The sequence below is a fragment of the Felis catus genome, chromosome X (assembly GCF_018350175.1).
Source record: "Felis catus isolate Fca126 chromosome X, F.catus_Fca126_mat1.0, whole genome shotgun sequence".
Lineage (NCBI taxonomy): Eukaryota > Metazoa > Chordata > Mammalia > Carnivora > Felidae > Felis > Felis catus.
This window is the reverse complement of record NC_058386.1, coordinates 40739907-40761592: the sequence shown is the minus strand read 5'-3', so window position 1 is coordinate 40761592 and position 21686 is coordinate 40739907. Positions and strand designations below refer to the sequence as shown.

Genomic DNA, 21686 nt, shown 5'->3' with positions numbered 1-21686 from the left:
ACTGAGCCACCCAGGCGCCCCACTTGTACTTTTTTTTAATTTTTATTTTAGAGAGAGAGAATATGAGTGGGAGAAAGGGGCAGAGGGAGCGGGAGAGAGAAGCCCAAGCAGGCTCTATGCTCAGCGTACAGCCTGACTCGGGGCTCGAACTCAACGAACCATGAGATCCTGACCTGAGCCAAAATCAAGAGTCAGACGCTCAACCAACTGAGCCACCCAGGGGCCTCCTTGTACACTTTTTTAAATGGTTAAAATGTCACATGTCATGTGTATTTTGCCACAAGAAAAATATTTCTAAAAAATAAAGGAATGAATAAATATATCCCATGCTAACAGTAATTTAAAGAAAGCTGGGGTAGCTATGTAAATTTCATACACAGTGGACTTCAGAACAAGGAGAAGAAATAAGAATCTTTAATGTGTGTGCACCAAACAACATAGCATCAAACACCTGAGGCAAAGAGTGATAGAACAGTGAGGAGTAGAGAAATACACTATTATAGTTGAAGATCATAACACTCCTCTATGGATACTTGACGAGTCTGGTCATCATAAAATCAGTAAGGATATGGTAGAAATGAATGGTGTCATCAATCAACTGACTCTAATTGACATTTATCCAACAACAGCAGGATACACATTCTTCTCAAGTTTACATGGAGCGTTCACTGAGATAGGCTACATACGGGGCTACTGACCTGCTTTAAAATATTTATATTTGAAAGGATAGGAATCATGCAAAGTACGTTCTTTGATTATAGTGAAATTAAACTAGAAACCAATAACAGAGAAGGCTGGAATATCCAAAAACATTTGAATATTAAACTACACATTTTTAAATAACACATGAGCCAGAGAAGAAATCTCCAGAGAAATGTCACATTAAGAAACTAGAAAAAAAGAGGGGCGCCCAGGTGGTTCAGTCGGTTAAGCATCTGACTTCAGCTCAGGTCATGATCTCACGGTCTGTGAGTTCGAGCCCCACGTTGGGCTCTGAGCTGACAACTCAGAGCCTGGGGATTGCTTCGGATTCTGTGTCTCCCTCTCTCTGTCCCTCCCCGACTCGTGCTCTATCTCTCCTCAAAAATAAATAAATGTTGGGGCGCCTGGGTGGCGCAGTCGGTAAGCGCCCGACTTCAGCCAGGTCACGATCTCGCGGTCCGTGAGTTCGAGCCCCGCGTCGGGCTCTGGGCTGATGGCTCAGAGCCTGAAGCCTGTTTCCGATTCTGTGTCTCCCTCTCTCTCTGACCCTCCTCCGTTCATGCTCTGTCTCTCTCTGTCCCAAAAATAAATAAACGTTGAAAAAAAAATTAAAAAAAAATAAATGTTTAACAAAAAAGAAAAAAGAAAAAAAAGAAACTAGAAAAAAGGGGCTTCTGGGTGGCTCAGAAGCGTGCGACTCTTGATTTTGGCTCATGTCAGGATCCGACGGTTTGTGAGATCGAGCCCCGTGTCAGACTCCGCACTGATGGCACGGAGCCTGCTTGGGATTCTCTGTCTTCCTCTCTCTCTGTCCTTCCCCCGCTTTCTCTCTCTCTCTCTCTCTCTCTCTCTCTCTCTCTCAAAAATAAATAAATAAACATTTTAAAAAAAGAAACTAGAAAAAAAAGGAGCACATGAAACCCAAAGCAAGCGGAAGGAAATAATAAAAATTAATAGAGGAATAAATAAAATAGAGATCAGAAAAACATCATTGAAAATCAACAAAACCAAGAGTCACCTTATTGAAATGATCAATAAATTGTCAAAACTTTAGATAGAAAAGAAGAAAGAAAACTCAAATTAGGGGTGCCTGACTGGCTCAGTTGGGAAGGCATGCGACTCTTGATCTCGGGGTCCTGAGTTTGAGCCCTATGTGGGGTGTAGCAATCACTTAAATCAGTTAAAAAAGCAAAAAAAAAAAAAAATTTAAAAACAACTCAAATTATTAAATCAGGAATGAAAGAGAGAACTTTACTACTGATCTTACAGAAAGAGATATTTTTAAAGGAATACTATGAACAATTATATGCCGACAACTTACGGAACTGCTATGAAATGGATAAATTCTTAGACACAAACTTCTGAAACTTTCTTGAGAAGAAATAGAAAATGTAAATGGACCTATAAAGAGCCAGGAGGTTGAATTAGTAATAGGAATATAAAAACCTTCTTATGGGGCAACTGGGTGGCTCAGTCGTTTAAGCGTCCGACTTCGGTTCAGGTCATGATCTCACCATTCGTGGGTTCGAGCCCCGCATCGGGCTCTATGCTGACAGCTCAGAGCCTGGAGTCTGCTTCCGATTCCGTGTCTCCCTCTCTCTCTGCCACTATCCTGTTCGTGCTCTGTCTCTCTCAAAAATAAATAAACATTAAAAAAAAAAAAACCTAAAAAAAACAAACAAAAAAACTTCTCACAAGGAAAACCTCAGGACCAAATGACTTCTCTGGCGAATTCTACCACTTATACAATGAACAGCTCACAAACTCTTCCAAAAAAAAATAGAAAAGTAGGGTGTACTTCCCAGCTTATTTTATGGGGTTCGTATTATGCCCTGATACCAAAAGGAAAGGCATCATAACAAAACTAAAAACCAATATCCTTTATAAACACAGACACACACGAAAACATGGAACAGTATACTAGCAAACCAAGCAATATGTAAAGAGGATTACATGTCATGACCAAGTGGAATTTAGCCCAGAAATGTAAGGTTGTGATTTAACATCCAATAATCAACCAATGGAATACACCGTATTAACAGAATAAAGGCCAACAGCCACCTGATCATCTCCATTGAAATAGATAAAAATTGACAACAGCTAACACCCTTTCATGATAAAACCACTCGACACACTAGGAACGGAAGGCATCTTCCCCAACCTGAGAAAAGGTATCTATGAAAAAACCCATAACTAACATCAGATCAATGGTGAAAGACTGAACGTTTTCTCCCTAAATGGGAACAAGACAAGGATGTTCACTCTTGCCACTTCCATGTCACATTGTATTGGATGTTGTAGCCAGGGCAATTAGGCAAGAAAAAGAAATAAATGGCAAACTGGGAAGGAGGAGGTACACTTAACACAGGTGCATTTTATAGCATGTATATTACACCTCAAGGAAACTGTTTAGCAAGTTGCTGCTACTGCAGTGATAACACTTGGAGCTTTGAGTCAAGGTTGTTGCAGTCAGGGGCGCCTGGGTGGCTCAGTCGGTGGCTCAGGTCATGATCTCGCGGTCTGTGAGTTCAAACCCCACGTTGGGCTCTGTGCTGACAGCTCGGAGCCTGGAGCCTGCTTCGGATTCTGTGTCTCCCTCTCTCTCTCTCTGCCCCTCCTCAGGTCAGTCTCTCTCTCTCTCTCTCTCTCTCTCTCTCTCTCAAAAATAAATAAATAAACATTAAAAAAAAATTAAAAAAAAAAGTAGATACAGTCCAGGAAGCACAAGTAATCGTGTGGGTTGACTTCAGACTATTTCTTCACCAGACAGCAGTGAACGAATATTACCTCCAAACGTCAGCCTCCAAAAGTTTTCACATTGGGAAAGGGAGTGAAAATCTGTCAACATAGAACTTCTGAGCCTGAATCCATCAGGCCCAGAGGGCTCCTGTCTGCATTCAGATGGTTGGGGTCCAGACTTCATTGTGTCAAATCGGGAACGTGGCCACTTCCTTCCGGCAGAATCACTTGTCTCAGGTTCCTCTCCTCACCCGGACTATTGCCGGCTTCACTTTTTAAAAAAAAATGGTGTTCAAATACACATAACATGAAATTTACCATTTTAACCATTTTTAAGTATGTTGTTCGGTGGCCATCACCACCGTCCATTTCTGGAAATTTTCATCTTCCTAAACTGAAACTCTGTACCTGTTTTTTGGTAAAAATTTCAAGTTTATTTATTGAGAGAGAGAGAGAGAGAGAGAGAGAGAGCAGGGGAGGGGCCAGAGAGCACAGAGCTGTCAGCACAGAGCCCGATGCCGGGCTCGAACCCACGTGTGTTTGAGGTCATTGAGCTGCCGGAGTTTTTATACATTCTAGATATTATTTTGTATCACGTATATGATCCGCAAAGGTTTCCTTCCATTCTGTGGGGTGCCCTTTTACTCTGTTAATAGTGTCCCTTGGTGCACAAAAACCTTTTAAAAATTTGATGTAGTCTAATTAATTTTTCTTTTGTTGCCTATGCTTTTTATGTCGTATCCCCAAATCAATGTCAGGAAGCTTTCCTCCTATGTTTTCTTCATCCTTTTGCATATGGATATGCAATTTTCCCAGCACCATTTGTTGGGAATACTTTCCTTTCCCCTTGGCTTGTCTTGGCACCCTTGTCGGTAATCAACTGGCCATAAATGTGAAAGTTTATCTCTGGATTCGTTATTATGTTCCATTGGTCTGCATGTCAGCTGGTTAACTATGTTTCGGCTCAACCTCCTAATATAAAAAATTCACCAACGTACAAAAATGTGGAAGTGTGACAATGGCAACATATGAAATCCCGTGATCGAGAGTCCCCTCCAGTGCCCACCATGCCGCCCATGCACCCACCCACGCACACCCTGGTGTGGAAACAGAAACTAATGCAAACCATTGCTAGCAAGAAGTGCCAACCTGTGTATTCGCCACTCCACCAAATCGGAGGCCAATACCCTACTCCAAACATTCAGTAATGAAAAGTACCGCACCTTCCAGGAACAGCAAGGTAGACTTCTTACTCACGATGGACCAGCACAGACAAACCCAGCAAAAAGAGTACTGCATACTTAAACCGAGGCTAGTTACTCATGAGGATCGTTACAATCCCAATACAAGGGACAAATCCCCTTGCTCCCCCGACGACATCCCTTTTCTCCAGCCAGTGTTGTCCTTGTTAAATAGAGGCCTCGGTCATTGACCGCATTATCATCTCCTTTGGTCAAAAACTTGACGGGTCTATTTTGCTTTTCATGAATCTTCAAGACTTGGTGAACTATACGAATCTCTCTTCCTTCTATCCTTGAAAACGGTAATTTCTCCCTCTCGGGTGGGATCTTCAACTCGATTTGTTAAAAAGAGAGTATCTCCTCTGTGAAATGCAGGTTCCACGCTGTTAACCCCTTCCAGATGACCGTCAACCCCTTCCAGATCATTAGCGCCGAGGAGACAATCATTCCAAAATTTAGGACTTGATAATATAGCAGCTGCTTATGCATTTACCGCACAGGGTCCACAAAATCTAGAGACGGCATGGTGGGGCCGGTGAGGGCGACACGGGCAGCGGAGAGGGCCTCAGCTGGTTAACTTTTTAAAGTGCCTCGCTCAGCCTGACCTGCCCCCTCTCTTAATCCTTCAGTTGTGGCCAATGTCTGAAGACCAAAATCCAAGTTAGGCCATCTTTCCACCCTATCTCCCCCCCCATTTCCCTGGATACCAATTCTGTGTTTCCTACCCTGCCCTTCATTCCTTTTCCATCTCTGGACTTTATTTCCTTTGCCTGCAGCGTCCTTCCCTCCTCTTACCCTCATTTCCGTCTCTGCCTGCTCAAAACTGCCACTTCCTCTGTGAAGCCTTCTCCAATTTCAGTCGGAAATTCTCTCTTGTTCCTCGCGAGTCCCTGAAGTGCGTTTATTAGCCTCCCGCTCATGTTGCGTTGTTAAGCTTAGACAGGGTCCGGCCCCTCTGCGATACTGGTAACCTCTCTCTATGCCAAGAGCAGTGTCTTCTGCCCAGTAGCCCGTTGTCTGTTTTATACTTGTCACGGTACCCGGCACAGTAGTGTAGGTTAGATGTATGCTCACTCCATAAGTCTTAATTCATCACCCCTGAGTGACCCACCAAGAAAACATAACAAAATCCCCCTTCTCCCACTGCAGTTGTGAGTGTCAATCCCACAATGACTCTGGCTGGATTCAAGGTAGCAGCCAGGAAACTCTCAACAACTCTACAGAAAATCCTCATCGCCAAAGGTGCGTGAATCTTTGCTTGTGCTGCATTTATTCAGGCCCTGAGACATGCATTGCTATCCTTGCTTTTTTTTTTTTTTTTTTTTTTTTTTTTTTGGTTTTCTCACGCCAGAGAGAAACCTCAAGGAGAGTCGGTGACCCGGTCGGGGTGACTTAGCTTCCGTTGGGCTGGAACTAAAGCCAGGAGTTCGTGTCACCAGCGCCTCCCAGGTCTACCTGTCATTCTTGCAAATGAACTTCCTGAGTGGGATTTTTTGGTTTTGTTTTGCTTTGCTTTTGCAGAGGAGAACCCCGTGCACCAGTTGCCAGTCCCAGGGGAGGATTCCAAACACTTCTGCCCACTGCATCTTGGGATTGGAGTCGCCAAGGGAAATACAATTTAGTCGAACACTGGATGGAACAGTGTGTTACTTACATAGATAAAAGACAGCAGAATTAGCTTCACTCGTGGGCGTTGGTCCCCCACAGCCGGCGGGTCTCTCCCCAGAACTGACACAGGGCAATTTGCCTGTGAATGATGGGGTACCTGGGTGGCTTAGTTGCTTAAGTGTCTGTCTCTTGATTTCCGCTCAGGTCACGATCTCACAGTTTGTGAGATTGAGCCCCACATCGGGCTCTGTGCTGGCAGTATGGAGTCAGCTCGGAATTCTCTCTCTCCCTCTCTCTCTGCCCCTCCCCCCACTACATGCACGTGCATACTCTCCGTCTCTCAAAATAAACACGTAAACAAATGAAAACCAAAAAAAAAAAAAAAAAAACCCAAAAGACTGAATGACGATACTGCCTGTCCCAAAGGTTTTGTTTTTGGCAGGGGACTGGGAAGGCGGAAGAGAGGTTGACTCTGGAGAGAAACCAAGACTGGAGAATGTCAGCGAGCATCATAGACAAATGGGGAAGCTGGCAAAGGCCGTCGACACTGCATTCAAGAGGATCTCAGTCACTTTGAAATAATGACAATAATAGCTAACACTTACATGATGCTTACTCCGTATCTATATACAAATAGGCACTGATTTATTTAGATAAATACGTAAATACTGATAGGGCGCTTGGGTGGCTCAGTCAGTTGAGCGTCCGACTTCGGCTCAGGTCATGATCTCATGGCTCGTGAGTTCGAGCCCCACGTGGGCTCTGTGCTGACAGCTCAGAGCCTGGAGCCTGCCTCGGATTCTGTGTCTTCCTCTTTTCCTCCCTCTCCCCCACTCATGCTCTGTCTCTGTCTCTGTCTCTGTCTCTCAACAACAAATAAACATTAAAAAAATGAGAAGAAAAAGAAGCAGGTATACTTCTTATTCTTCTACATGGCAACTCCATAAGATGGGAAAGCTGAGGCACAAATACTTTCATGAACTTGCCTAAGACCACACAGCTCGTAAGTGGCAGAGCCAGGCTTCAGACTCAGGCACTTGGGCTCCTGAGCACGTGCTTTTAAGCACCGGACCACGGTGTCTTTCAGGAAGACAAGGAAACTCACTGTAGTCTGACCAAGACAGGACCAGGTCACCAAGATGGTCTGAGAAATACAGAGACTGACGCCAAGGAGAAGAAAAGGAATGAAAGCATTGCCTGCATAGCACTGAGGTTGATAGTTGGACCAGACGTTGTCAGGGTCATGAGTAAGCAGTGTTCATATGTTCCTTGTAAATGCTTCATTTACTGATTATACACATACGTTAGGGAGAAAAGAGAGTGTACGTCAGATAGATTTTTTTTGTTTTATTTTTTTTAACGTTTATTTTTATTTTGAGAGAGAGAGAGAGAGAGCGTGAGCAGGGGAGGGGCAGAGAGAGAGGGAGACCCAGAATCCGAAGCAGGCTCCAGGTTTTGAGCTGTCGGCACAGAGCCCAGTGCGGGACTCACGAACTGTGAGATCGCAACCCGAGCTGAAGCCGGGCGCTCAATCGACTGAGCCACCCAGGCGCCCCCATGGTTTCTACTTTTTATGTATTGGTTCTGACAAAATTCATTTTGAGTGAAGCACTAAATTAACCTTCCCTTATCAAGAGGCTAATTGTCATGTAAATCTAGAGATAGGTACATTGTGTTGGTCTAACAGTTTTGGAACTGGGCAAGGGACATGTAAGATGTCGGGACCTCCCAGAAAGAAATGTAAGATGTGAGCACTTTAACCCAGGCAACTGAATTGATTATAAATAAAGAAAAGTATAAGCGTGTCCGGCTGGCCCAGTCAGTAGAGCGTGAGACTTTTGATCTCAGGGTTGTTAAGTTCGAGCCCCACATGGGGTGTGGAGATGACTTAAAAATAACATCTTTTTTTTAAATTTTTTTTAATGTTTATTTATTTTTGAGACAGAGAGAGACAGAGCATGAATAGGGGAGGGGCAGAGAGAGAGGGAGACACAGAATCCGAAACAGGCTCCAGGCTCTGAGCTGTCAGCACAGAGCCCGACGCGGGGCTCGAACTCACGGACCGCGAGATCGTGACCTGAGCCAAAGTCGGATGCTTAACCGACTGGGCCACCCAGGCTCCCCCAAAATAACATCTTTTAAAAAAAGAAAGAAAGAAAGAATGAAAAGTACAGACCAGTATTCCTCATGAACAAGGGATGCAGAAATCCACAACAATATATTAACAAACCAAATCCGGTAATATAGAAAAAATATATTTTAGGGGCGCCTGGGTGGTGCAGTCGGTTAAGCGTCCGACTTCAGCCAGGTCACGATCTCGCGGTCCGTGAGTTCGAGCCCCGCGTCAGGCTCTGGGCTGACGGCTCAGAGCCTGGAGCCTGTTTCAGATTCTGTGTCTCCCTCTCTCTCTGCCCCTCCCCCGTTCATGCTCTGTCTCTCTCTGTCCCAAAAATAAATAAACGTTGAAAAAAAAATAAAAAAAAAAAGAAAAAATATATTTTATTCCAGGAATGCAAGGAAGGTTTGACATATGAAAAAAAAAACCTATCGATGTAACGGACCATATTAACGTTCTAGTAAAAGTCTTGATAAGATCAACTGATGCAAAATAAATCTGAAAAAATTCAATATCCACGTGTGATAAAAATCCTTAGCCAACTAGGAATTCATCCTTTTGACCGGGCTTGACTGGTGTTAGATGAAGAAGACGTTTGACCAGGATATGATAGGAAGTGATGAGAGCAAAACACAGCAAAACAAAACAAAACAAAACAAAACTTGCCTTAGAAGAACTTTTCTCCTGGGGTGCCTGATGGCTCAGTTGGTTGGGCGTCCGACTCTTAATTTCAGTTCAGGTCATGATCTCACAGTTCATGGGATCACGCCATGTTGGGTTCTGTGCTGATATCGTGGAGCCCACTTGGGATTCTCTGTCTCCCTCTCTCTCTGCCCCTTCCTTGCTCGTGCATGCTCTCTCTCTCTCTCCCTCTAATAATAATAATAATAATAATAATAATAAATAAACTGAAAAGAAGAATAAGAGGGGCTCCTGGGTGGTTCAATTGGTTAATCGTCCGACTTCGGCTCAGGTCATGGCCTCATGGTTCATGGGATCCAGCCCCGCGTCAGGCTCGCTGCTGTCAGTGTGGATCCCACTTCAGATCCTCTGTCTTCCTCTCTCTGCCCCTCCCCCACGTTCTCTCTCTCTCTCTCTCTTTCTCAACAATAATAAAATATAAAAATATTTTAAAAATTAAAAATAAAAGTGTTAAAAAAGAAGACATTTTCTCCTCCAGCGTCTTCTCCCAGGCTTTTCTTCCTTGTGAGGCTTTTGTCTGTCTGTCCGGACTCATGACAGAGCCCCTGCACTCCAGTGGAGGATATGAAGGCACACCATTTTCACTCATAGGCAGTTACTGTAAGGGAAAGTTCTCATCGATCACTGAAAATCTAAAGAACCCATCACTAGTTCTTTAGTCTTTAATTCTTCTTGCCTTCCTTTCCCGTCATTCCCTGGGCCCTCACTCCAGCTCCCATGCCAATACTTCCTGCAGTGGCGTGCCTCTCAGATGTCTCCCCCTTTAGAACTAAGGTCCTCATTCTTTCAGCTGCTTAGAGATTTGGTAGCCAGTAAGTCTCATCTGAGTCTCCGTCCAGGCATTGTCCTCGGATGAAAAAAAGTTACTTAACCAAAGTTATGCCCCATCTCCAAGGGCAATCCCCATCCAACAACTGGTAGACATGGGATTCAAGGCCCAAAGGTGACCTTTGCCTCCACTAGGGATAACAATTCAGCAATGAACATAGGGTTCCACCTCTTGACAACTCTACTCGGAAAATTTTATCTCCTCGTATCTGAGCTGGATATCTCTGTGTGCTTCTACAGATCCACTCATCACCCTTCTCTACCTTGCCTGTGTGTCTTAGGAGGCTGGCTTCCACATCGACCAGGCTCCCTTGCCTTCTGGTTTCCGGTTGGATTCAGCCAAAGGGGGAACCATTCAGAGAGGTTACATGAAAGGCAGGAGAGCCGTTGGGAAAATGGGAACCCAAAAGCAAGTACTGACACAGTAGGAACGTGGGCAGATGGTCAGAAAGTCCATCTGAGAGAAATATCTTAGGGATGATGAGTTCTGCTACTTTCCTCTTGTATTTCATTAAAAAGCTCTGTGTACAGTTCTGAGCCTGAATTAGACCTTGTCATCCCTCTCTACTAAGGTCATGAGAGGATTTCTGCAGTGGGAAGACAAAGCACTGGTTTGACTGTATTTAAAAGCAGATTAGGGGGACCTGGGTGGCTCAGTCAGTTAAGCATTTGACTTCAGCTCAGATCATGATCTCATGGATCGTGGGTTCGAGCCCCGCGTCGGGCTCCGTGCGGACAGCTCGGAGCCTGGAGCCTGCCTCGGATTCTGGGTCTCCCTCTCTCTCTGCCCCTCCCCTAGCCACACTCTGTCTCTCTCTCAAAAATAAATAAACATTAAAAAATAAATAAAAGCAGATTCGTTTTAAGGGTTACATATTTTTAAGATACTTCTGAAATGCACAAATTTAAGACAAGGTATGAAACCTCCCATTTATCTATTCATTCAACAAATGTTTATGGAGCATCTATTATGTTCCCAACAGTATTCTAGGAAGTGAGGTACAATCTATACAAAAATCCCTGTCCTATCGGGAACTCATAAAGAAGTGGTGGGGAATAACAACATACCCATGCTTGAAAAAGACAACCTTACTGGAAGATTTAAGGTGTTTTTCTCATCGTTAAATTTTACTCGCGTAACATAAGCTTCACTATTGCAAAGTGTTCAGTTCTGGGGCGCCTGGGTGGCTCAGTCACTTAAGCGACCAACTCTTGGTTTTGGCTCAGGTCATGATCTCACGGTTTTCGTGACTTCGGGCCCTGCCTCGGGCTCTGTGCTGACAGCACAGAGTCTGCTTGGAGTTCTCTTGCTCCCTCTCTCTCTCTGCCCCTCCCTGTCTCGTGTTCACTCTCGCCCTTAAAATAAATGACTATTAAAAAAAAAAACCCGAAAGTGTTCAGTTCAGTGGCATTTAGTATATTCACAATATCATGCCAAACACACACACACAGAGAGAACACTCGTGAAGATTCGTTTAGATTCATGCTGCCACAAGCCAAAGAACTATCATAAGCTAGGAGAGAAGTCTGGAGCAAATCCTTCCCTAGGACCTTTAGAGGGAGCATGGGCCCTGACGACGGCTCAATCTCAGATTTTTGGTCTCCAGAATTGTGAGACAATAAATTTCCAGTTGTGGCACGTTGTTGTGGTGTTATGCTCTGTTTATTTTTATTTTTGAGAGACAGAGAGAGATCACAAGTGGGGAAGAGACAGAGAGGGAGGGGGACAGACGATTCCCAGCATGCTTTGCGCTGACAGCAGTAGGCCCAATGTGGGGCTTGAACTCATGAGACCATGACATAAGCCAAAGTGGGGCAGTCAACCGACTGAGCCACCCAGATGCCCCTCTGCTGGCTATTTCTTATAAATGGAATAATATACTATGTGGGTTTTTTGTGTGTGGCTTTTTCCACTTACAATGTTTTCAAGGTTCATCCACACTGGATATCGTATCAGTGTCATTCCTTTTCATGGCTAAGTGATATTTTATTGCATGGATATACCACAATTTGTTTATCTATTCGTCGCTTGATTGACATTTGTTTTGTTTCCACTTTTGGTTTCTAGGAATAACACAGCTATGGACATTTGTGTACAAGTGTGTGTGTGTGTGTGTGTGTGTGTGTGTGTGCGTGTGTGCGTATGTGTGTGTGAACACGTTTTCAATTCTCTTGGGTGTACACCTAGGAGTGAAATTGCTGGGTCATATGGTAACTCTATGTTTAAATTTTTGAGGAACTGCTAAATTGTGTTCCAAAGTGGCTGTCCCTTTTTACATTCCTGCCAGCAAAGTAGAAGATTCCAGTTTCTTCTCAGTAATTAAAAAAAATTTTTTTAATGGTTATTCATTTTTTGAGACACAGGGAGACTGAGTGTGAGTGAGGGAGGGGTGGAGAGAGAGGGAGACACAGAATCCGAAACAGGCTCCAGGCTCCGAGCTGTCAGCACAGAGCCCGACGGGGGGCTCGAACTCACGGATCGCGAGATTGTGACCTGAGCCGAAGTTGGACACTTAATCCACTGAGCTACCCAGGTGCCCCTCTTCTCAGTAATTTTAATGCAATGATCATATGTTACTGTGTGATTAAAAATATGATGAGTTTGTATGGGTCTTCATAGATTTGTGAATTCGATTTCCATGCATTAAGTGCATCAGGCAAGGGGAAATGTAGAGTTAGAGCTTAGAAAAAAGTCAGAGTCAGATGTGGATATGAGATTCATCATGCTTCCTCCTCAGATATGAAATTCCTTTCTTCCACCTTGGAAGCTATAACCACATGGTGTATTGTTCAAAAGAAAAACAAAACTTCATATTCTTCACCATTTGCATATTCTCTTTTACATAACAGTTTGTGGGGACATTGTTTATTGGGGATATGAACTCTTTGCCATAAACGTTGCAAATATTTTCCCCAAGGTACAGTTGGTCTTTTGATTTTTTTTTTTGTGGCACGTGTTCGCTTTTGGATTTGATAATGTTTATTCTAATTCTACTTGGCTATCAGAAATAACCATGTCTTAAAAAATGTTTTTTAAGTAATCTCTACACCCAATGTGGGGCTTGAACTTACAATCCCGAGATCAACGATCAGATAGCTAGCTGCTCTACTGACTGAGTCAGCCAGGTGCCCCTTCTTTTGGATTTTAAAGATATTTTAATGAAGTCTAGGATTTACTTTATGGCTTCGGGTTGTTTTTGCTTACCCAACATTTTTATCACATATTATTTCCCATATATGCATGAAATACACTGGACCTCTTTTACGGACTTGTCAACCATTACAACTTAGCATTAAGTAAATTTATAAAACTTTATATAAAGTCAAATTCCCTTTCAGTTCATTTTTTCATACTGTTGTTAGCTAAGCTTTATACATTTAGTGTTTCATACACTTGATTCTGATTTTTTGTTTCAGTGATTTAAAAAAATTTTTTTAATGTTTATTTATTTTTGAGACAGAGAGAGACAGAGCATGAACGGGGGAGGAGCAGAGAGAGAGGGAGACACAGAATCTGAAGCAGGTCCAGGCCCTGAGCTGTCAGCACAGAGCCTGATGCAGGGCTCGAACTCACAGACTGTGAGATCATGACCTGAGCCGAAGTTGGATGCTTAACCGACTGAGCCACCCAGGTGCCCTAATGTTTATTTATTTTTGAGAGAGAGAGAGAGATAATCCGAAGCAAGCTCCAGGCTCCGAGCTGTCAGCACAGAGCCCGACTCGGGGCTCGAACTCATGGACCATGAGATCATGACCTGAGCTGAAGTCAGATGCTTAACTAAGCCACCCAGGCGCCCCTCAGTGATCTCTTTAATTCCATCCTATGTCACATAGTTTACTTATTGTAGCTCATAATGGGGTATAATATCTTGTAAGTCTTCCTTTATTACAACTAACCTCAGAATATTCTTAGTGGTTTTCATATCTGTTATTTCCTGCCAGTTAAAATAAAGAATTGTATCAGCGCCTAGGTGGCTCAGTTGGCTAAGGGCCCAACTCTTGGTTTCGGCTCAGGTCATGACCACACGATCATGATCTCGCGGTCGTTGAGATGGAACCCCACATCGGGCTGTGTGCTGGGTGCAGAGCCTGAGATTCTCTCTCTCTCCCTTTCCCTCTGCCCCTCTCCCCGCTCCTCTAAAACTAAACTAAAAGAGAAAAGGATTGTACTATAGGCCCTCGATCCTATTTACGATATTGATTCAAATTGCCTGAAATTCATGGCCTAGGTTTATGGACAATGGGTCTTTTACAGTATTGAGTTTACATTCAGGAACACAGTTTATTTTCTTTTATATAGATGATGTGCAATCTTTTTAGGTGTATTTACAGTTGTATTCTTGCTTTAAACATTTTTTTAATGTTTTATTTTTGAGAGAGAGAGCGAGCGAGAGCATGAGCAGGGGAGGGGCAGAGAGAGAGGGAGACACAGAATGGGAAGCAGGCTCCAGGTTCTGAGCTGTCAGCACAGAGCCTGATGCGGGGCTCGAACTCATGAACTGCGAGATCATGACCCAAGCGTAAGTCGGATGCTTAACTGACTGAGCCACCCAGGTGCGCCCCCCCTTTAAAAAAATTTTTTTTAATGTTTGTATTCTTGCTTTTTGATGGGCAACATTCTTCCTAGCATATGTAGTTTACTATCATTGACGGGCACATGACAGCTAGTCTAGATTCCACCAAGTCCCTAGTTGCTATCTACCCAGGATGTCCATGCATATGGACAATGATACAATTTTCACTGCAGAAAAAAAACAACTGACAATGCAAAGGTTGATTTGAGATGCAGAGGGGAAAAGGGAAGCATTTCAGGTAAAAGAGAGTTATCCATACTAAAGAAAAAACACTGAAAAAAGAAGAGGCAAATGTAACAAACCTGGGGAAGGTTTCCATTTGCAGTCAGTGGTTGTTAAACAAGAACATTTTCACAAGAGGAATTAGAGAACCACAATATTATACGTAGGATCAAAAATTCCCAAATACATTTAGTCACAATAAAGCAAGCTGCTTATGCAGACGAAAAACCCCTGAAATAAAACGGACATGAAAAGAATTCTACTTGTCTGCTCAAGGACAGAGATTGTCTTTTGAAGAAAATCCTCCTGGGGCGCCTGGGTGGCTCGGTCAGTTAAGCGTCCACCTCTTGGTTCCAGCTCAGGTAATGATCTCGCAGTTTGTGAGTTCAAGCCCCACATTGGGCTCTGTGCTGACAGCACGGAGTTTGCTGGGGATCCTCTCCCTCCTTCTCTCTCTCTGCCCCTCCCCCCGCTCGTTCTCTCTCTCAAAATGAATAAATAAACTTCAAAAATTAGAAAAAAATGAAAACGCTCCTAACTCAAGACATGGCAAAGACTTGCATATAATGCTTAGACTTCACTCAACATCAGGGAACACACGATACAGAGAAAACCTAGGGTGTAAATCAATTTGCAAATGCATTGAGTTCTGGATTACAATTTATTCAGCACTAGAAAATTCCTATTGGGTAGAAACCTTGTTAAAGTAAGGCACATACGGGGTGCCTGGGTGGCTCAGTCAGTTAAGCATCCGACTTCAGCTCAGGTCATGATCTCCAGGTTCTAGAGTTCGAGCCCTGCGTCGGGCTCTGTGCTGACAGCTCGGAGCCTGGAGCCTGCTTCGGATCCTGTGTCTCCCTCTCTCTCTCTGTCCCTCCCTACTCATGCTCTGTCTCTTTCAAAAATAAACAATAAAAATGTTAAAAAAAATAAAGTAAGGAACATGGGAAGCTTTTTGCCAATACTCACACCTTACTTAATGTTAGAGAATTCACATTGGAGGGAAACCCTGCAAATGTGTTAAGTTAGCCAATCCTCACATCTCAGAAACTATACATGAGGTGAATGAGAAAAGACCTTTATTTATTTATTTATTTATTTATTTATTTATTTATTTATTTATTTTCAACGTTTATTTATTTTTGGAACAGAGAGAGACAGAACATGAACGGGGGAGGGGCAGAGAGAGAGGGAGACACAGAATCGGAAACAGGCTCCAGGCTCTGAGCCGTCAGCCCAGAGCCCGACGCGGGGCTCGAACTCACGGACCGCGAGATCGTGACCTGGCTGAAGTCGGACGCTTAACCGACTGCGCCACCCAGGCGTCCCGAGAAAAGACCTTTAGACACGACTTCACCCATGCCAAAGGAGACCATTCTTGCTGGGGAGAATCCTACAAATGTGCCAAATTTGGGAAATCCCAAATATAAACATGGCCGAACTGTTGCCAAGCATGAGAGAATTCATGTTGGAGAAACCCCTATGAATGTAATGAATGTAGATTGGAAGGAATGTGTTCCTCTCCTACTCAAGCATCAGATAATTCATATAAAACAGAGAGGGTATGAATCTAGGGTATGTTATTTCACCCACAGCTCATACTTTGTTCATCATAATTACAGACAACAAAATGAAATTTCAGTCATTGTCACCCATGGGTCATCTCTGGCTTAGCATGTGAAATTCACACTGCAGATAGACGTGAATAATTTTGTTTTGGTGGCAGCTGGGTGGCTCAGTAGATTGAGTGTCCTACTCTTGGTTTTGGTTCTGGTCACCATCTCATGGTTGGTGGGTTCAAGCCCCGCATCAGGCTCTGTGCTAGCAGCACAGAGCCCGCTTGGGGTTCTTTCTCTCCCTCTCTCTCTGCCCCTCCCTTGCTTGCTCTCTCTAAATAAGTAAAATTTTTTAGAAAAGAATTTGGTTTTGTGCTTCAACATTATTAACCAGTAGGAAATCCATACAGAGAGAGCTGACGGAAGTGTAAAAATATATTTGATTGTAGGCAGTAATTTTATTACACGAACCAGTGTTACAGCAAAAGCTACCCATTGAAAAGATATTTGGCAAAAACATCTGTTACGTTCAGAGGAGATGGTGACTTCACCATAGAAAGGGACTTTAAAGCGCAAATGACTGCAGGAACTGCCACAAGAGAAAAGACCTTCATTTCTCACTATAGCAGCCACTCACTCTTGGTGCCCTCCTGCCTGCGGAAATCCGCAGGGCCAGCTGCAGGAAGGGCCATGCAGTCAAGCCCGGAGACGAACGCCTGCAACTGGCCTTCCATTCTTTAGGGCAACTCATGCAGTTCAAAGAGCAGAATCCCATCAAGGCATTGCGCCATGGGCCTGTCACCTCGGCCATCGCGGGGAAGAACTCCAGGAAGGTGTTCTGGCAGGTGCCAGGGACCCTCAGCAGAACGTGGCAAGAAAGCAAGCCCGCTCAGCTCCTGCCCCGGGGCACGCGCTCGCTCCTCCGAGTGCCCTCAGGATGTTCCGGATCAGGTCTGCAACCGGGGGATTGCCAAGGGCACAGTCCAACTGGGTTCAGTAGGTCCACCTACTGGGATGCTTGAATCACACGGTAGAGCGTGTACCGATCTGAGCACCTGTAGCAACAGCGTGAGGCGGGTCTCCGAGACCCTCGTCAGGCTCGAAGATTCCCTGGGACTCAGGAGAGCTGTTCTACTTTTCAGAGTCCTGCGAGTCCTTCTGAACTGCTTTATACGCGGTGATGACCTATTACAGTGAGAGCACGCACAGGACAACCAGCAAGGGGAAAAAGGCACACGGGGGACGTCCAGTAGAAACCCGTGGTGACAGATCAGTTGTTTTCTCCCAAAGGAGTCACGCGGGTCAATGCTTAATTCTCCCAGGAATGGTGCGTCACGAAACCTGCTAAGTGCTGCCGGCCAGGGGAGCTCAGCCAAGCCTTGGGGTGCAGGGACTCTACTGGAGGTCATGCAGGCATGCGGCAACCACGTGACTGACTTCAGCTACTCAGTCGACAGCCCCCAGGCGGCAAACGAACACAGCGTGGCCCAGGGCCTCACACATACAAACGCAGATGTTCACCGCAAGTCACAATCTTTGTAGAAACGATCTGGCCAAACTAGGACGGCGATGCCTGGATTCCAAAAACACTCTGATCGGGCAGAATATGACAGGGGCTTAGCGGCGGCCTCCCAGGAGCTGGAAAAGGGCCAATGCTCCGGAGACAGGCTTTTCTTTCAAAAGCTTGAGTAACCAAGCTGCATTGAGTTACCCCTTCACAATGAATTTGAACTTAATTAACAGCCTAATTACCATTAAAAAAGTTTTCAGTCGGAGGTGAGTGGTGATTCTAGGCAGGGTGGGAAGATGGGTCCTTACCAACAGGGCCAGTTGTGGAAAAGGTACCAAAAGGGGAGCCCACGGTGCAGGAAAGTGCAGCAAGGCCAACAGCATGTTCTCCAGTCTGTGGGAGAGAACCAAAAAACCCACCATTTGCCAGGTGGCTGACATGGGTCAAGTCCCGGGCTCTAAGAGATACAATCAACTGATTTGATTGATTGAACCATCAATCGCTGTTTGCCCAGGTAATCCTCAGGAAGAACCTCAAAGCCTGAGCTGAGTATGGGGCATAGTATGGGCTGGAGGGGCACCTTGGCGTTTCTTTTTTTAATTTAATTTTATTGAATGTTTACTTCTTTTTGAGAGAGACAAAGAGACAGAGCGTGAGCAGGGGAGGGGCAGAGAGAGAGGGAGACACAGAATCAGAAGCAGGCTCCAGCCTCTGAGCTGCCAGCATGGAGCCCTACGCCGGGCTGGAACTCACGAACCGTGAGATCATGACCTGAGACGAAGTCAGACATGAAACCGACTGAGCCACCTAGCCGCCCCAGCTTGGCGTGTTTCTTACTTGCTAGTCGCCTGACTCACTGCTAGGAAAAACTGGCACTGCGTGAGCAATAACCAACTACATGCCCATCAACTTGCTCCTGTGTTATCAGGGTATGGGGACAGTCTGACCAGGGCCAAACACGAGGTCCTTCTGCAGCTGGGGGTTTCTCTACTGTCCTTGGGACACTATCATATTAATTTTCTGGTCTCCTGATACCCATGTCTTAAAAGGTTAGCAGGTCGCCTCTCCTCTAGACACAAATACGATGGTCTCTCGAGGACTGGCCATCGCTTACAAATGCGCAAAGAACTGACACTGGTGGCAATGCCCACTCCCCTGAGGGCAAACAGGCTTCTCTCCTGGGATTCCTACACAAGGCTTGGGACACTCACTTCCCAGAACTCTGCGGTGGAAGTTTGGGCTCTGATGCATCCAAACCACCCGGGAATGTCAGTTACCTCGGAGGGAAAAGGGAAAGACAGGGACAGAACAGTATGCTCCAATGGAGATCCCATACGCCTATGACGGCTCCACCAAGGTTTTGTCACGTGCTTCTCGCAACAGTGCCTGGCACCTACTGGCTCGGGCACAGAAGGAATGGGGTGGATCTGAGCTGGGGCCTTGCGGTGCCCGGACCAAAGAGTTCTGCTTCGTGGCAGGCAGCTCCAGGGGCAGCACACGCTTGGGCCTCTTTCCCCAGACCCTGACGGGAACCAGAAAACTTTCCTCAAGGCACTTACAGGCCTTTGTAGCAGGCCATGCTGCCACCGGCTGGCCCACCGGCCGGCACAGAGAACAACACGCTCGGCTACTTTACGCGGTGTTATCAAAAAGCAGACACCAGACTCTCCCTGGACGCCCTGGGTCGCAGACCCGGGAGTAACACGATTTATTTCAGGAGACCCGGGCATCGGGGTTTCTCCCACTGAGCGCATCGCCCGCCCTCCCCGCCCGCTCCCAAGCGCTCTTCCGGGCCACTCCCCCGACGGAGCCCGCCCTCTGCTCTCTGACCCCTGGGGCAGGCCCGGTTCCCAGGGACAGGCCCCGCCCCCAAGATGGCGGCGCCCATGTGCCGCTGAGAACGGCAGCAGGCCCCACTACCCTTTCTCATCCCGAGAAGCTGAAGGCAGCGGAGAGCGCGGCTTCGGGGGATGGAGGGTGCGCGGCAGACGGCGCGGGAGACGGCGCCTCGGCCTCGGAGGCGGCGGGACCGGGGCCTCTGCGACCGTCCGCCGGCCCCTCGCCGCCCCCCGGCCTCTCGTGCGACTCGTCCGGAAAACGGTCGCCCGCTCCGGTCCCTACATCATACCCCAGACGAACCCCGTCGGTATCACTGGCTGCGACTCGCGCCATCTTGGCCATTGGCCGTGGAGGCCCCGAAGCAGCTCCTGCGCGTGCGCCGCGCTCCGACCTCGGGCTGCGGGGCGCCGGGAGCGGAAGTGCTCCGCTGACCCGAGGGCGGCGCGAGGTCGCGCCGCTTGTTGTCCTCCGACCTGGCTGTCGGGTTCTGGTAGCCAAGTACCGGGAGGCGGAGCGGGCACGGGCCGGAGGGCAGGTGGGGGTGATGGGTTCGCGCCCCTGCGACCTCGGGGCCCTGGGCTGAGTGTGGGCGACGGGCCGGGGGCGACAGCCAGTGATACTGTCATTGAGTGAGTCGTGGGGTCAGGTTCAGCGGCCGTTTGCTGAGTGTCTAGTACGTGCGAGGCGCCCTTGGGTGCACGGTCATCCTCCCGAGGGCTGTGAGTAGGTACTACGGTTGTCTTCATTATATCGCGAGAAAGCAAGAACAGAAAGGCTCGTAGCCTGTCCAGAGTCACACGGCTAGAAAACCCCGGGAGATCCTTCTAGCACCTATGCGTTTCTAACGAGCGTTCCCGAAATGTATCAACTTTGTGCTTGCTGTGTGCCTTCCCTGCTAGAACACAGCTCCGCAGGGTCGGGGAACTCTGATTACTTTGTTCACTGATGTACCTGCAACACGTTGGACAGGTCCACAGTAGGCACTCAACTTTTTCACTGAATGAATCAAAGCGACAGAGCGGGCAATCAGTTCGAGTCCACAGCTAGGACCTTATGGGATGACGCAGTGCTTAGCTCCTTGTCTGGTGACAATTAGGCTGCTACTAAGCGTTTACTCTTAACACTGAAACGAGGCCTTGTGGCTGCTTCCATAAAGTATTCCATCTGGGTTTTCCTCACTTTCACTGCCTCAGAGAGGTTGCTCACTGCATCTCCTGTGCGGTCGTTGTTTCCAGGGTCAGGGCGCATCAGTGAGACCACTGCTCACCTCCTGTGGGCTCCGGCTCAGCCGCCCCTGGGCTTCCTAGTCTACAGAAGAGCCAGTCGAGGCCTCAGAAGGTGAGTTCCCTGGCTCAGGGACAGATGCGGTGCTGTGGCCATGGTCCCAACGGAGATGCGTTTGTCTCTGGATCCTTTGGTCCTGTGTCGTTAGGAACAAGAGAGCTCATATCAGAGTCCTAGGAGCAGGAGCCTCAGCCCAGAGCCTAGGACAGAGGGAGGAGGCTCATAGGACAGACCCAGAGCCCAGGGCCAAGGGAGGAGGCTCTCAGGACAGACTGACCCCAGCGCCGAGGGTGGAGGCTTAGAGGACAGCAGGTCGAAGAAGAGCTGGACTTGGAGTGGCCTTTGTCCCTCCAGCGGAGAAAGACCATGCCCACTGTGGGAAGTTGGACCCCATTGGGGGAGAGAGACGAAATGCACAGACAGGTGGAGTAATGCTGCCGTGAGGAGGGCGGCCTGCTGTGGTGCCTGTGAGGGTCGGATCAGGCTAACAGGGATCACTGCCAGCTGCACAGGACTCTCTCCTGACACTTCTGTGCACACAGCTTTTGCCATTGGGTGTTTCTGGATTTGAGTGAGCCCCGGAGTGAGAACCTCCCACCTGCCGCTAGCAGAAATGTGGACTCTCCCTCCAGTCTGACTCAAGTACAGAATGCTCTCGTATGGTTTTGTTTTTCACTTGAGAACATTTGCAAGCGGTCCAGAGGTATGTTGTCAGCTGTTTCTGCTGCCTCATTTTGGTGCCACTGTCCCTGGACCTGAGAGCCC

The 21686-nt window shown here is 46.7% G+C and overlaps 1 protein-coding gene, 1 long non-coding RNA gene and 1 pseudogene across 3 annotated transcripts in view; 1 reads left to right on the top strand and 2 right to left on the bottom strand.

Annotated features, from left to right (window-relative positions):
• Positions 1 to 4690: 4690 nt before the first annotated feature.
• Positions 4691 to 5207, bottom strand: LOC101098360 (annotated as a pseudogene).
• Positions 5208 to 16710: 11503 nt separating this feature from the next.
• LOC109496306 lies at positions 16711 to 20031 on the bottom strand. The gene is made up of 2 exons (XR_002152321.2): positions 19927 to 20031; positions 16711 to 18191 (listed from the first exon to the last, which is right to left on the bottom strand). It is a non-coding gene; the product is annotated as an uncharacterized LOC109496306 (long non-coding RNA).
• A 193-nt stretch (positions 20032 to 20224) lies between these two features.
• Positions 20225 to 21686, top strand: part of ZNF674 (zinc finger protein 674) — a 35205-nt gene continuing 33743 nt past the window's right edge. The window contains exons 1-2 of one of the 2 annotated variants that reach the window (XM_045050517.1): positions 20225 to 20364; positions 20873 to 20975. The gene's annotated coding sequence lies outside the window, so the exon portion shown is untranslated. The other variant, XM_019823375.3, reaches the window with a different exon arrangement.